At 44.2% G+C, this 14,668-nt stretch overlaps 1 protein-coding gene across 2 annotated transcripts in view; it reads right to left on the reverse strand.

Annotated features, from left to right (window-relative positions):
- LOC147422599 (tRNA/rRNA methyltransferase (SpoU) family protein) overlaps positions 1-14,668 on the reverse strand; it is a 119,000-nt gene that overhangs the window by 88,926 nt on the left and 15,406 nt on the right. The gene's annotated exons all lie outside the window — the stretch shown is intronic.

The raw sequence follows: 14,668 nt of genomic DNA on the forward strand, positions 1-14,668 counted from the left end.
CCGGAAGCCTATCAAATCATCAACCTATAACCCAGGGTGGCCAGGAGGCTAAGCTGTAAAACTCCAGGAAGGCCAGATATAGTAATCTACACCATAAACTCCTAGGAATGAAGGAAAGCCAAACTAAGCAGTCTGCACTGTAGAAGCTACCGTAAGCCGCATGGACCACCACTGGATGGTGTCCTATCAATAGATAGGGTAATCCAAGATGAGGGGAAAGCCAGACTAAGCAGTCTACGCTGAGAAGGGCCTCTGAGAAGAGGTGTGGTCACCAAGCTGTCTACACCATAATCCTCATGTAGAAGTAGGGAAGCCAAACTAAGCAGTCTGTGCTGTGAAGATCCTCTGAGAAGAGGAAAGGCCAGACCAATCTGTCTGCGTCGTCTTGCCTGTATCTCCTGCCTCCAATCCTTCGGTGTCAACCAAAACAGAATCCGCGCCAACAACGCCACCAAACCGCAACTCGGTGTGGCTCTCAAGGTGAATGAGCTGGGAGTGGCCTACTGCCCAGGTCGGGGGATAAGTCTGTTGTAAGGTTACCGAGGGTGAGTGTAAGCGACACTGAAGGTAGCAATCCAAATGATCAGGAGTGTAGAAGAGCAGTTGCACTAACATTCAAGCCAAGCTCCGGGTGACTCTGGATGTAGTCGCGGAATGATCTAGAGTCACGGAATGATGCTTGATCTCCCGCATCTCGCGGGTAAGCATTGAAGTTCCACTCCAGTCCGTGGATCCAAGCAATGAACTTGTCCAGGAAGAGATCCAAGATCCTCTCCCTAAGTCCATGTAGATGCTCCTGTGTAAGCAAGTTATCTGACATGTCGAGGTCAAGTGGTAAGTGTCTGTCCACCCAAGATGGTGGTGTCTTCTTTGGGAATGTCCGAATCCCATATGCCATGAGCATGGCCATATCTCGTGTGAACTCCTCTGATGAATGCATAGGTGTGTCCAAAAGCAACCACAAGTCACCACCCCCTCTGGAGTGTGCAACCGCCGAATGATGACTGGAATGAATGGATCTCCCAAGGATCGTACGCCCGTAAATGATCAAGCCGATGTCTAAGATACGGTGTACTACAGCAGTCACTGAGAGACCGCACGGACCACCATCGGATGCTGTCCTGGCAGGAGGTAACTTCATCCTCTGTGAAAAACACAAGCCAAGTGTCTGCTGTCCACCCAAAAATGCAACTGCAAGGTGATGAAAACGCTGCTGTCCAGCAAATTTCAGCATGCTCGTGTGCACCCGGCATAGCCCGGAGCATTGTAGAGGGTGTAGGGAGGGTGGGGAATCAAAGTAGCCGCCCCAGATGGGCTGAAAACAGAGAAAACAGCAAGCAACACAAAGCTGAAATCTGGTCTGAATGATGAGGATTGTGCCGGCGATGCACCGGATGCAAGGCCGGAGGGTAGAGGCAAGACCAAGGGTGTCCTTCGTGCCACAAACAGCCCCATGCCCAGAAAACGCAGCTTCTTCCAAAAAACGCAGGCCCCCCCAAAAACGCAGGTGGCTGCCTTGAAAAACGCAGATGGAGGAAGGGTTGTTCCGGCAAGGAAAGGGCTCTAGAGGCCAGTGCTGGCAGCCAGCAGTAAAACGCAAGCCATGGTGATGAAATCTTGCAAAAATGCAAGTTGCGGGGCATTCCTTTTTCTGTACTAGCAAGACAAGTGAACAATATGGAGAAGTAATAGGCCTTATTAAGCCCTTCTCCAAACGTTGTCCATATGATGGCGCCACCCCCTCTTGCAGAGATCTGTACTAGCAAGACAGGTGAACAACATGGAGAAGTACTAGGCCTTATTAAGCCCACGCTGTCCATATGATGGCGCCACCCCCTCTTGCAGAGATCGTTGGCTGTTTTGCAGAAACGCCGGCTGTTGTGATTGCTTGGGAAGAGGAACCTCATGCTGAAAAGCGCCTTGGAACATGGCAAAGCTTGAAGCTGCTGATACCATGTGCCCTGTCAACTGATACCATGTGAGAGTGCGCGTGTGCGGAAGCGTGAGAGGAGAGAGAGACAATAGACACAAACGCAAGAGATGGTGAAGAGGGGGCAATCAGCCCCCCATGACTACCATGAGCAAAAGACCCAATACAATCATATGTGTGATCTCTGTGAGATAAGAGATATGGAAGTGGGTACCCCCCTGGCACCATAAATAGGTGCCCAAGAGGAGGTAGGGCAAGGCCTCATAAAAATCCCCACGACCCAACAGAAAAATGATATATGGAAATATATGAGGGCGCCGGGACAAAAGTGGGCGGCCAGACCAGGTACAACCTAGACTATGGGTGGCCAGCCCAGAGACATACTAGCCGTACAAGTATGCCCTAGACCTGTGAAGCAGCAGAGTGGTGTAAGTCTAACGATTTGCATAGCATTTTGTGAAGCATATGAATCTAGTGCATCAATAGTTCCAACTTGGATGAGATAGACTAGCAATGTGGTCTTAGTGCATCAAGACATCTCTAAAGGACCGGTATGATCTGGGGGTGATGATTAACATCGATATGCTGGGATATCGACAGATCTGATACGGATGAGATGGCTCGATAGAAATTTGATCCTGAAAAAAATTTTGTTATGCATCCTAGAGAATGTACTGTGTGGTGTTTGTTGGTCATGGGTATGTATGCATGAAGACAGTGTCTCCTAAAGAATCAGATTGCCTCTTTGCAGGAGTAATCGGGGCGATTTGTAAGGATTCTAGGTACTAATCCTTAATTAAGTACTTAAATTCATGACTAAGACTTAATTAAGTACTTAAATTCATGACTAAGACTTAAGAAACTTGAACTGAACTCAGAAACAAGACTTAGAAGACTCTATGTTTGGTTGATTGAATGTGTGATACAAGGGCTCCTTATATAGGAGACGAAGAGACATAAATGAAAAGACATGTCTCTTGGTGAAGAGACATGACTTTAGACGTAAAGACACATCCTTTCGGCGAAGAGTTGCAACCATTGGACGAAGAGTCGCAACCGTAGAGCGAAGAGGTGTGGCCAGTCGTCGAAGGAGTGTGGCTTTTGGCGAAGAGGCACGTCTCTTGGGCGAAGAGGTGTGACCATCCAAGCGCAGGGGTCCTCCTTGGCATGGCACTTCGCGTATCTGCAACTAGGAGTAGATGTATTGTTGTTAACATAGTCACAATCGTGACATTCCCATTTAAAATGAGAGCCCGTATCAAAGAATGACTTCTCATATTGATAGAACTCTGGAAAAGCATTGAATCTTCGACAAACCTTCAATCTTTGAGTTATCGAAAACCTTTGTCTTGAACCTTTGCTTCTTGCGAAACCTTTTTGCTTTGACTGCTAAATCCCATATCATTGCATTATTCCAAGACTTTTTAGAAGAATCTGGCATAATCAGGTTGACTCCAACAAGAGATTGATCTTCAAAATTCTTCATGCGATGTAAGACTTCTAGTTCAAAATCTTCCAGTAACTGCGAATTGGGGAAGAGGAAATCTTCTCAAGGTACTCTTCAGATCATTGCATTATTCCAAGACTTTTTAGAGGAATCTGGAATAATCAGGTTGACTGCAACAAGAGATTGATCTTCAAAATTCTTCATGCGATGTAAGACTTCTGGTTCAAAATCTTCCAGTAACTGCGAAATATTTGGGGAAGAGGAAATCTTCTCAAGGTACTCTTCAGATTGGATAACTTCAACTTTAGTAATCACCAGAGAGGGTTTTGGCTTGAGAGTGTAGTCATCGTCCAATAATGAATCCCAAAATTCTTCGGAATCATCTTCTGAAAGTGTCACTTCATGACTTGCAATTGGTATATCATCATCCAACAAAGAATAAAAGAAAGCATAGTCGTCTTCGGACTCAGAATCTGCAACTATCTCCTTATCTTTGTCTGGTAACGAAGTATCACTTGGAAAAACTTCTTGCTTGAAATCATCTTTGTCTTCAGCAATTGATTCAGGAGAAGTTAATAAATTCAAAATTCATCAATAATAATATATGCATCTGCATCAGAAATCATATTCTCTTCATAATCCACTGTATCATGTCGTTTGACTAGTACACGTGAGGCTTGAAACACTCTTTCCACGTGAGAAAGCTCGTGTAAAGTCAATTCACGTCCATCTTTGAACAACTTGATAGTATGTCCTCGAAAGCTAATTGCTCGATCATATTGGAATAACCAATGCTGACCAAGAATCATGTCGTAATAAGATAACGACATGATTGCAAAATCCAATTGATCTACATAAGTTTGAATCTCAAACTGCAACTGTTGAACTGTCTGATCACAAGTCAAAACTGATCCATCTGCTAATTCCACATCATATAAGTGAGATGTCTTCTGAGTTGGTAAGCCAAGCTGTTGAACTATCTGAGTGCTAACGAAATTATTAGAACATCCGCTGTCCACCAAAACATTGATGGAGCGACCATTGAGTGTTCCAAGGAGGCTCAAAACTTGCTTTGAGAGAAGCTCCAAAACTGAAGAATTGCACTGAGCATGCTTCATAAGAATAGTCGTATCCTCTGAGACACGAATCGTACTGACTACAAATTTTCCTTTATCCTTAGCTCAGAATTCGATGATGTTTCCGCGTTGAAATTTCTTTTCAAATTAGACGGATTTGGTTTCTTTGGACATTGATACCATCTATGGTCACCACCGCAAATTGTACATAATCCTTCCTTCTTTGAAGTCGAAGATCCATTTGACGAAGAGCCTTGCTGAGAATTGGAATGCCGATCTTGAGAAAAATCACGTCTCTTACCAGGATCAAGTGGAGGAACATGTGAAGAAGATCTGCTTTGAAATTGTCGATCTTGAGAATAGAACCTTGAGGCTAAATAAGGTTGCGTTGCTTGTTGTCTGAACTAAGACTGATGTTGCTAACTTTAGCTATAGCTGTCTCTACGATCGCGCTGTGAAAAGCGAGCACTGTTTGAAGATCTATCACCAGGGAGAAAATTCCATGTAGGGCGTCGATTATAGCCAAGATGCTCTGTCACCAAGAGGTGTATTTTTCTTGTTGCCTTCCGTAAATAAGTACTAGATATTTTTATTTATTTTTATTTATTTTTATTTTTACTTGTTTTCCCTCGAACCCTTGAAAAGGTGCAAGTGGACATGGCATGGCCAGTGTGAAACGGCTGTGGCCAAATAGGTTTCTCACAGCGGGAGTCTGGGTTGGTCAGTCTGGGACTGGTCGAGCTAGTTAGCACTGAATTCTGATGAGTATGGAAGCCTGTGTGCGCCAAATGAAGTCTGGGCCACTCGAAAAGTCACTTATAACTTTATAAGTCAGTGGGAACTAGAGAATTAACTCAAAAGGGGCAAACTGGACACATGGCGACTCCTGGAGCAGTTTTCCACTTCCATCAGCAAGAGGGGCCACCCAATTTGAGAGAGGAGGCTGTTTGACTCATAAGTGAGCTACAGTGTGTGTGTGTGTGAGTAGTGGGTGCAGGTTTACAGCTTTAATGGAAAGCTTGCCTTCTCCTCTGTCTCATGTAGCGCGATGATTTGCTCTCGTGCATCTCTCACTCCCCTTTGGCACATATGGTAATGCCCCACTAGTTGGGCTACTCAGATGAACATGTACAGTTCTGGGGGTTTATGCGCGTTTGCCAAGGCAAGAGCCTTCTGAACAGGAATCAGATTAGCTAATTGCTAATCCCCCACAAGTACACACAGTTCCATCACGAAAGATTGCGAGTTCGGAGGGTTTTCTCGCGTGAAAACTCGTCCAATTCACAGGGGAACTGTCCCATTGTGTGCGGGAGCCCTTGGGACATGCATAGGCGTGTTCGCTCCGCTAAAAACGATCCGAAACAGCAAATTACAGCTTGCTGTGTTTTTCTGCAGGTTTAGGGTTTCTCACCAAAACTGCAAAGGAACCCCGGGGGAGCCTTGTGAGAGCCTTAGTATGCGTGTAAAGGCTTTTGGGCACCCGGCAGTGAAAAACAGAGAATTACAGCCCGCTGAATTTCTGTGACAGTTCACCAGAAAGCTTCCAGATAGCAAGGGAATCCGTCCTAGACAGGTGCTTTTGACCTACAGGGGTTTTTGCACCGTTATGCTGCCGAAATCCGGTCGAAAACCTGAGTTTTCAGCCCTCGCCAGGTTTGGACAGCTTTGTGAAAGCTTGTGCTAAGTGGTCGGATCGTCTACCTTAATTTGAATAAAGAAATACCGAAAGGGGCGCCAGTCTTTGGGGCCTACAAGGTGTCAGTCTCGTGTGCGCAGTGACATTCTAGTCGTTGGACGCAACTGTGTTCTCTTCCCTTCTTAGTGCTCTGTGTAAAGTTAACAGGTAATTCAAATAGTACCGCCCTCTACGTTGTATAGGCCGGTTATATGGTTCCCGTCGGCCGTTTATATGGTTCCATCGACGGGATAGTCGCTTTTTCTTCAAAAAGTGCAACGTGGATTGTTGTGGGTGAAAGTGATGAGCGCGCGGCGGTGTGTGCAAGTGAAAGAGCACGCGAGGAAGTGCAGTGTGTGTGCAGAGAGGAGAGGCGAAGAGCAGCAGGAGAGGAAGCGCTAGCAGAAGAAGAGGGAGAGAGAGAGAGAGAGCTCACGTTTTTGGGGAAAACTCAATAAGTGAGTTTTGGGTTTTCCCACTTTTATTATAAGTGACCTTTAAAAAATGTGTCCAGGTTTGAACCTGGACAAAGTATAAAAATGTACAAAAAGGGGTTATTTAGGCCTTTAACCCAACAACCTCCCACTTAAAGGCATAAATGGCGCCTTTAAGCTACGTGACTCCCACCATCTCTATGCATAGATGATGATGTGCTTTGGGTAAGCACTTAGTGAGAGCATCGGCTGGATTTTGTGATGTATGGACCTTAACCAATGTAATAAAGCCATCCTCAAGCACTTCTCGTATGAAGTGATAACGCACATCAATATGCTTGTGCGTGCATGAAACATGGCATTCTTTGCCAGACATATAGCACTCTGGCTATCACAACCAAGCATAGGTGCCTTGGCAGGCAAGGCAAACTCACTACATAGACGTGCTAACCAAATAGCTTCTTTGGAAGCCTCAGTGGCTGAAATATATTCAGCCTCTGTAGTAGACAATGCAACAATCTTTTGCAATCTAGAACACCATGAAACAGCACCTCCCGCAAGAGTAAATACATAGCCATTTGTGGATTTTCGTGTATCCACATCACGAGCCATGTCAGAGTCACAAAATCCCTTCAACTCCATTGGTCCTTTACCATAGCAAAGGCATTTGTTATTAGTCCCTTTCAAGTACCTCATCTTCACTGCATCCCAATGCAACCTGCCTGGATTAGCCATAAACCGGCTCACAACTCCCACTGCATGGGCTATGTCACGCCTAGTAGCAACCATAGCATACATAAGTGAACCACAAGCTGAAGCATAAGGCACACTTTGCATGTCATTGGCTTCTTCCTTTGACTTGGGACAATCATCCTTGGAGATTTTAACATATGGCTGTAATGGCACACCAAGAGGCTTTGCTTCAGCCATGTTAAATCTGTCCAACACCTTTTCAATGCACTTTTCTTGCGACAAATACAATAGGCGCTTGTCTCTTTGCCGTGTAACACGCACTCCAAGTATATGTTCAAATACCCAAGATCTTTCATTGAAAACGCAGATTTCAACTGCCCTTTAAGAGCATCAACAGTGCTTCTTTTCTTTGCAGCTATCAACATATCGTCTACATAGAGCACAAGAACAATCGGACTGCCATCCTCATCACGTTTGGTATACAAACAATGGTCTGCATGGCTTCTTTTGTAACCATGTTTAAGCATGAAGCGATCAAACTTCTTGTACCACTGTCTACATGATTGTTTCAGCCCATACAAGCTTCTATTGAGCATACATACCAAATGTTCCTTGCCAGGGATAACAAAACCCTCGGGTTGCTTCATGTAAAGCTCTTCTTCCACATCACCATGCAAGAAAGCGGTATGTACATCCATTTGGTCCATTTCCAAATCAAGAGCAGCCATAATGGCAAACAATACACGCAATGTAACAAACTGCTGACGTGTCAAAGCCTAAAGAATGGAGCCAACTTATAGATGTGGCTGAGGAGCCTAAACCCTAAGAAGAACAAGTAACAGAAGAAGTGTCACGAAGTGATGACGTGGTTGCCCGAGAGCAGTAACCCTAACCCTAAAACCTGCAAACCCTAACTGCTGAAACCCTACTTCTGGAAACCCTAACCCTAAAACCTGCAAACCCTAATTTCTGCCAGAAACCCTAACTGCTGAAACCCTAATTCTGAAAACCCTAATCCTAAGAGCTGAAAACCCTAATTCTGTTGTGCCAGAAACCCTAAAACTGTGGAAACCCTAACCCTAACCCTAAGGGCAGATTTCTGCGTTTTGCGCTTGCTGATGACGTGGCAGGCTGTACGGATTTCAATGATTTACGTTAGCAGCTTTTGGCATTGCTTTTTGAACGAGAAGCTTTTGAGTTTGAAAGCTTTTCATGTAAACTGCTTTTTGGACCAAAAGCTTTTGAGTTTGAAAGCTTTTCATGTAAACTGCTTTTTAGGCCAAGGGCCTTTAAATATGAGGCTAGGGCTCATTCTCTGGCATGCTTCAGTACGAAGGTGCAGAGTCTGGAGTACCGGCTTGTACTGTGTTGATGCAACATAAAGAAATACAGAAAGGGGCGCCAAGGTTTGGGGCCAATACTCTCTGGGGTGGAATTCCGCCACTCCGTGTCACGTGTCGTCTCTCTCTCTCCATTTCAGTTCAGTTGTTATTTGAAGTGCTTAAAGTTGTTCACTCTGTTCTTTTCTATTGGCACGTGGTGCCCGCCTTGTGACACGCAAAGTGGTCATCTTCACAACAAGAGAGAACACTTCCTGAAAGTCAATGCCCTTGGTTTGAACATATCCCTTTGCCACAAGCCTTGCCTTATACTTGGGTTTTGCATCAACAGTTTTGATTTTATACACCCATTTGTTAGGAATAGCCTTCCTTCCTTTGGGCAATTCAACCAAATCCCAAGTATGATTAGCATGCAAAGCTTTAATCTCTTCCTGCATAGCAAGCTCCCACTTGTCGCTGTGCTCACATGTCTTTGCCTCTTTATACGTAAGAGGCTCTCCCTCATCTGTCAACATAATGTAATGCAAAGAGGGGTCATATCGACTCACAGGCCGTCTTTGACGAGTAGACCGCCTCACCCAATGATCCACATTATCCGGCAATGGGTTTACATCAGGTGGCACTACAAAATCATCAACAATGGGCTGCTGTACATCATTTTCAGCACCATTTTCAGCATTGTTTCTTGGCTGCAAATGCCCTTCAGGAGCCTCAATTTGCTGTCCAACATCATCTGGCTCAAACACCAATGGATCATCTACATTTTCAGCCATTTGTGGTGCATCCTGAGGGTCGAAAATAGGCCTAACAAGTGGCTGGTCATGCTGAAATTTCACCCTTTTATGGTCATGCTTTGAGGCACAATTGTTTTGAAGCAGCCTTGCCTCATTAAAAACAACATCCCGACTGCGTACAACCCTTTTGAGCTGAGGTAACCAAATCCTGTAACCCATTTCGCCTTCTTCACCATATCCCATGAAGAGGCCTTTAATGGACTTCGCATCTAGTTTACTCCTAAACTCAGGTCTAACATGCACAAAAGCTTCGCAACCAAAAATGCGTAAGTGATCATATGAAGCACGCTTGCCAGACCAAACCTCTTCAGGGATGTCACCTTTCAAAGACATGTGAGGGGATCGATAGCATATATGCACTGCAGTTTTCAAAGCTTCTACCCAAAATCCATGAGAGAGATTAGCTGTGGACAGCATGCATCTCACCCTCTCACAAAGTGTCCTATTGAATCTTTCAGCCACACCATTAGAAGAGGGACTGTATGGCACAGTAAGCTCCCTCTTAATGCCCAAATTTTCACAAAACTTGTTAAATTCAGCACTTGTGTACTCCCCCCCATTGTCTGTACGCAAAGCATTTTAGCTTTCTACCTGTTTGGGTGGTCACAAATCCATGAAATCTCTTAAAAGCAGCAAAGGCTTCATCCTTAGACTTAAGCAAATAAACCCAAATTTTCCTAGAATGATCATCAACAAAGGAGACAAATAACATGCACCACCCATAGACTTAGTAGGCATGCTACATACATCGGAATGTACAAGATCAAGCACACAAGATTTACGAGAGACACCAAAGTAATAAGAACGCTTTACTTGCTTGCCATATTGACATTCATTACAAAAGTCAAGCTTTGTGCCTTTAGCATCAAGCTTGTTCAAAGTACAAAGCTTAGAAAGGCCCTTTTGGCTCATATGGCCAAGCCTCTTGTGCCACAACTCCATGTGAGAGTTAATTTCAGCCAATGCAATAAACTTGTCCAACACGGCCTTTCCATGCATGCAGTAAAGTGTCCCTTTCTTTGTGCCCTTTACAATCAGCCTTGAGCCTTTGGTCATTTTCCATGATCCTCTCTCAAACAAGATGCTGTAACCATGCATATCCATCTGACCAACTAAAAGCAGACTCTTCTTGATTCCCAGCACATATCTAACATCATGCAAGACAAGCTCATTCGTGCCATCTATGGAGAGATGCACTGTGCCAATACCCTCAATGGAACATGCATGATTGTTTCCAAGGTATACATGGCGACGCTTGCCTACATCAAAAGTAGAGAAACACTCCTTGATAGGAGTCACATGAAATGAAGCACCGGAATCAACAATCCAAGTCTGGGACAATGCATCATTGACAGTCAACAAAGCATCAATAAGATCACTCTTGGTGATCTGCATGTCCTGTGAATGAACATTTAGAGAGGCATCAAAGTCATAAGCATCATCATCTGACAAAGTGGCACACAAGATGTCCTCTACATTTGACAGCTCCTCGATCACGACACTAGAAGCCACATTGGCCTTCTCTTTGTCTTTTGAGCTATCGTGTGCATCTGCCTTGACTTCCTTCTTCTCTTTCTTTTTGTCTCCGCCATTCTTTTTCCTTTCTAACTCAGCTTTATAGTACCTGCAATCGGGTTTCTTGTGACCTTTCCTGCCACATTGATAGCAAGTCACATCACCCTTGTCTTTGCTTGCATTTCCCCTTTCTTTACTCTTACTCTTACTCCTTTGTGCATAAGCATTCTTCTTTTCTGTCCTGCCTCTAACCATGTTGGCAGAGCTACCTCCCTCTCCACTTGCTTTCCTCCTGATTTCTTCATTCAAGATAGAACCCCTAACACCATCAAAGGTCAAATTGGGATTATTGAACAACAAAACCACCAAAGTTTCCTATGACTCAGGTAAGGTCATAAGCAAGAAGATAGCTTTCAGCTTATCATCAAAAGGGGACAAGCCAGAATCCTGTAACTGCGACAAAGTACCTGCGAATAATGACAAGTGCTCTGCCGCGCTCTTGGACTCATCTAGTTGCATGCCAACAAGTTTTCGCATCAAGTGCACCTGGTTGACAGGCATTGTATTTTCATACATTCCCTTTAACTTCTCCCACACATCAAAAGCAATCGTGAGACCTTTCACATCAATGACGGTCTCATCTGTCATGGCCATTTTAATGTATGTAACGGCTTTCCTATTCATGCTAACCCATGCTTCATCTGTCATATTTTGTGGCTTCACCTGTTCAAGTGCCCCTTCGCAATCCTTAAGAAATAGGATTCCCTGAATCCTGTCTTTCCAAAGATCAAAACCTGTACCATCAAACCTCCTAATCTCGAAGAGGTTCTTCACATCCGAAGAAGACGAGGCCATAGTTGCACGAAATAAGAGAGATAATACGCTGAATTTTTGGGCAAAATGTGTAAAAATCGGAGTATAGCCTCACAAAGATGTGCACTACAACTCCAAATGGTCACAGGAGAAATTTGAGGCAAAATAGGTCGATTTGGGCACAAAATTCAATTTTTGAAATTTATGCGCAGAAAATTTCAGCGAGCGAATTTGTGCTCGAAAACAACAAATTTAGTTGTTTTTAGCCTCAGAAGACATACATAAGGCTAATACACAGCCTTTAGCAGCATGAAAGCACCAAAGCCCCAATTTGTAGCATCAAAATTGCATGAAATTGAGCCACAAATGGTCATACATCGACAAAATTTGTCAAATAAGCGTAGATTGACTCAATTTGCACTTTCCCGAATGTAATCGTACCATAAAAACACTTGCAAAAACCTGCGTAAATCTGAAATTTGCTTAAAACACCTGTTTTAAGGCTTGTTTTTCTGCAATTTCAGGGTTTTCGGGTAGCGAGGACTTAGCAAAAGTATTCCCACACCTTAATACATCATTTGCAAAACCTGTATTTTGCTGTCATAACCTGTAATTTCCTGTTTTTGACCTAATTTCAGCCTGTTTTAGTTCAATTTTGGTTGCCGGGAGCTCTCTAGTGTCCGGGGACGAGTCCTTCGGCAACGAAATTGCAAAATCTCGCGTGAAAGTTGACCTTCTTGGCTGAAATTCAGCGTTTGCAGGTTTGGGAGCAAACCCTTATCGGGCTCTGATACCAGTTGATGAGCGCGCGGCGGTGTGTGCAAGTGAAAGAGCACGCGAGGAAGTGTAGTGTGTGTGCAGAGAGGGGAGGCGAAGAGCAACAAGAGAGGAAGCGCTAGCAGAAGAAGAGGGCGAGAGAGAGAGAGCTCACGTTTTTGGGGAAAACTCAATAAGTGAGTTTTGGGTTTTTCCACGTTTATTATAAGTGACCTTTAAAAAATGTGTCCAGGTTTGAACCTGGACAAAGTATAAAAATGTACAAAAAGGGGTTATTTAGGCCTTTAACCCAACAGAAAGCAACACAGAGCTTGTCGATATAGCAGAGAAGAGAGACCAAGTACCTGAAGAGGGATCTTCCTCACATGGCACAGAGAAAATTCCTTCAACTCTTCAAGAAGAGGACAGGTTGTTTAGAACTCAACTGCGTTGTTGCATGGACATGTTTCAGCAGTTGGCTAACAACCCAAGGATGCAGGAGTTCTTACAGGCTCCGACACAGGGTTTTCAGCCTCCTACACAGGGCATGACTGAGCCGTTGCAGGAAAAGGAGATTTCCAATGCGCAGAGGACTCATGGTGCTCGAGGGAAAGCCCATGTGGTTGAGCAACTAGCAGTATCCAATGATCCACAGCAGCTTGCTTTAGCTGGACAGGAACCGTTTGTGAATGGTCAAGGGAGTAATGAACACGCTATGCGTCAGACCCTTCCATTACCTAATACTTATCGTTGTTATTTTGGAGGTGGTTCAGTGTTTCAAGCTACGGCTGGACCTTCCACAGGTTATATGCCAGGGAATGTATTCGGGACAATGCAAATAGGCATGGGTAACCCTATGTACGCGAACATGGATGTCCAACCAGGTTTTCAGGGTGCCTACGGCCAGTTTCGAGTGCCTGGAACACAATTTGGTATGGTTGGTTTTTCGCAGCCATACGTACAAAATGCAGATATGACAGATAAAACAGTTGATGCGAGTGCTAGAATGAACAATCATGGAGCACCGCTGTTACAGGCACCTGTTTATGATAATGTGGCTCCTTTGAGCCAGCTTAAGGATTACAAGGAAGGTGGGCAGGGAGTGAAGTTTGAAACTTTTAGAGGAACTGAGGACCAATTGAAGGCTTTGACCTTCATACAGCAGTTCGGTGCAGCTTATGCTGGAGGAAACTTCACGGAATCTTCAAAGATACGCAAGGCTGCCACTTTCTTGAAAGGGAATGTGCTTCAATGGTGGACCGCATTGTTGAACCAGGGTCAAGCCCCTACAACGTGGGTCCAATTCAAACAACTTTTTGCGCCTGCATGGTTGACAAACACTTGAAAGAGAAGCTGACTTCAGATCCAGTAATCATTTTACCTGATCTTTCCAAACCTTTTGTGGTTCAGTGTGATGCATGTGGCCATAGTCTTGGTGCAGTTCTAATGCAGAACGGTCAAGTAGTCGCATATGAGAGCAGAATTCTTTTGAAGATTTAAAGAAACTTGCAAGTCTATGAGAAAGAATTGCTGGCAGTAATTCATGCTCTCACTAGTTGGAAACACTATCTGCTAGGGACTGATTTTGTTGTCCAAACGGATCATCAAACCTTGAGATATTTTCTCATACAGACGAAGTTGTCTAAGAAGCACATGCGATGGGCAAACATCTTGTCAATGTTCCATTTTCAGATTGTGCATGTGCAAGGGAAAAAGAACGTGGTGGCTGATGCCTTGTCACAAAAGCCCCAAATTTCAGCAGTGTCAATTCCGTACCATTGTGAACTAGACGAAATGAAGACACAATATGCTGAAGATTCAGATTTTGCAAGGATCTATGACCAGCTTGTTGATGGGCAACATCATGAGCACTATATGCTTAAGAATGACTTTCTCATGATGCATGGAAAGTTATGCGTTACCAAACAGTTACGGCCAAAGATTTTGATGGAAAGTCATGCTCCACCTTATGCTCGGCATCGTGGAATTGATGCGACAGTGAAAGGGGTTGAGGCATTCTTCTATTGGCCAGCTTTGCGTCAAGATGTTGACACATTTGTAAGATCATGCTTAGTATGCCAAAAAGTCAAAATTTGACAGACAAAAGCAACCGGGATTGTTGCAGTCATTGCCGATCCCAAATAGGCCATGGGAAAGCATAGCAATGGACTTTATCTTTGATCTTCCAAGAACAC

Source organism: Adiantum capillus-veneris, chromosome 27 (genome assembly GCF_014529385.1).
Source record: "Adiantum capillus-veneris isolate H3 chromosome 27, ASM1452938v2, whole genome shotgun sequence".
Classification (NCBI taxonomy): Eukaryota; Viridiplantae; Streptophyta; class Polypodiopsida; order Polypodiales; family Pteridaceae; genus Adiantum; species Adiantum capillus-veneris.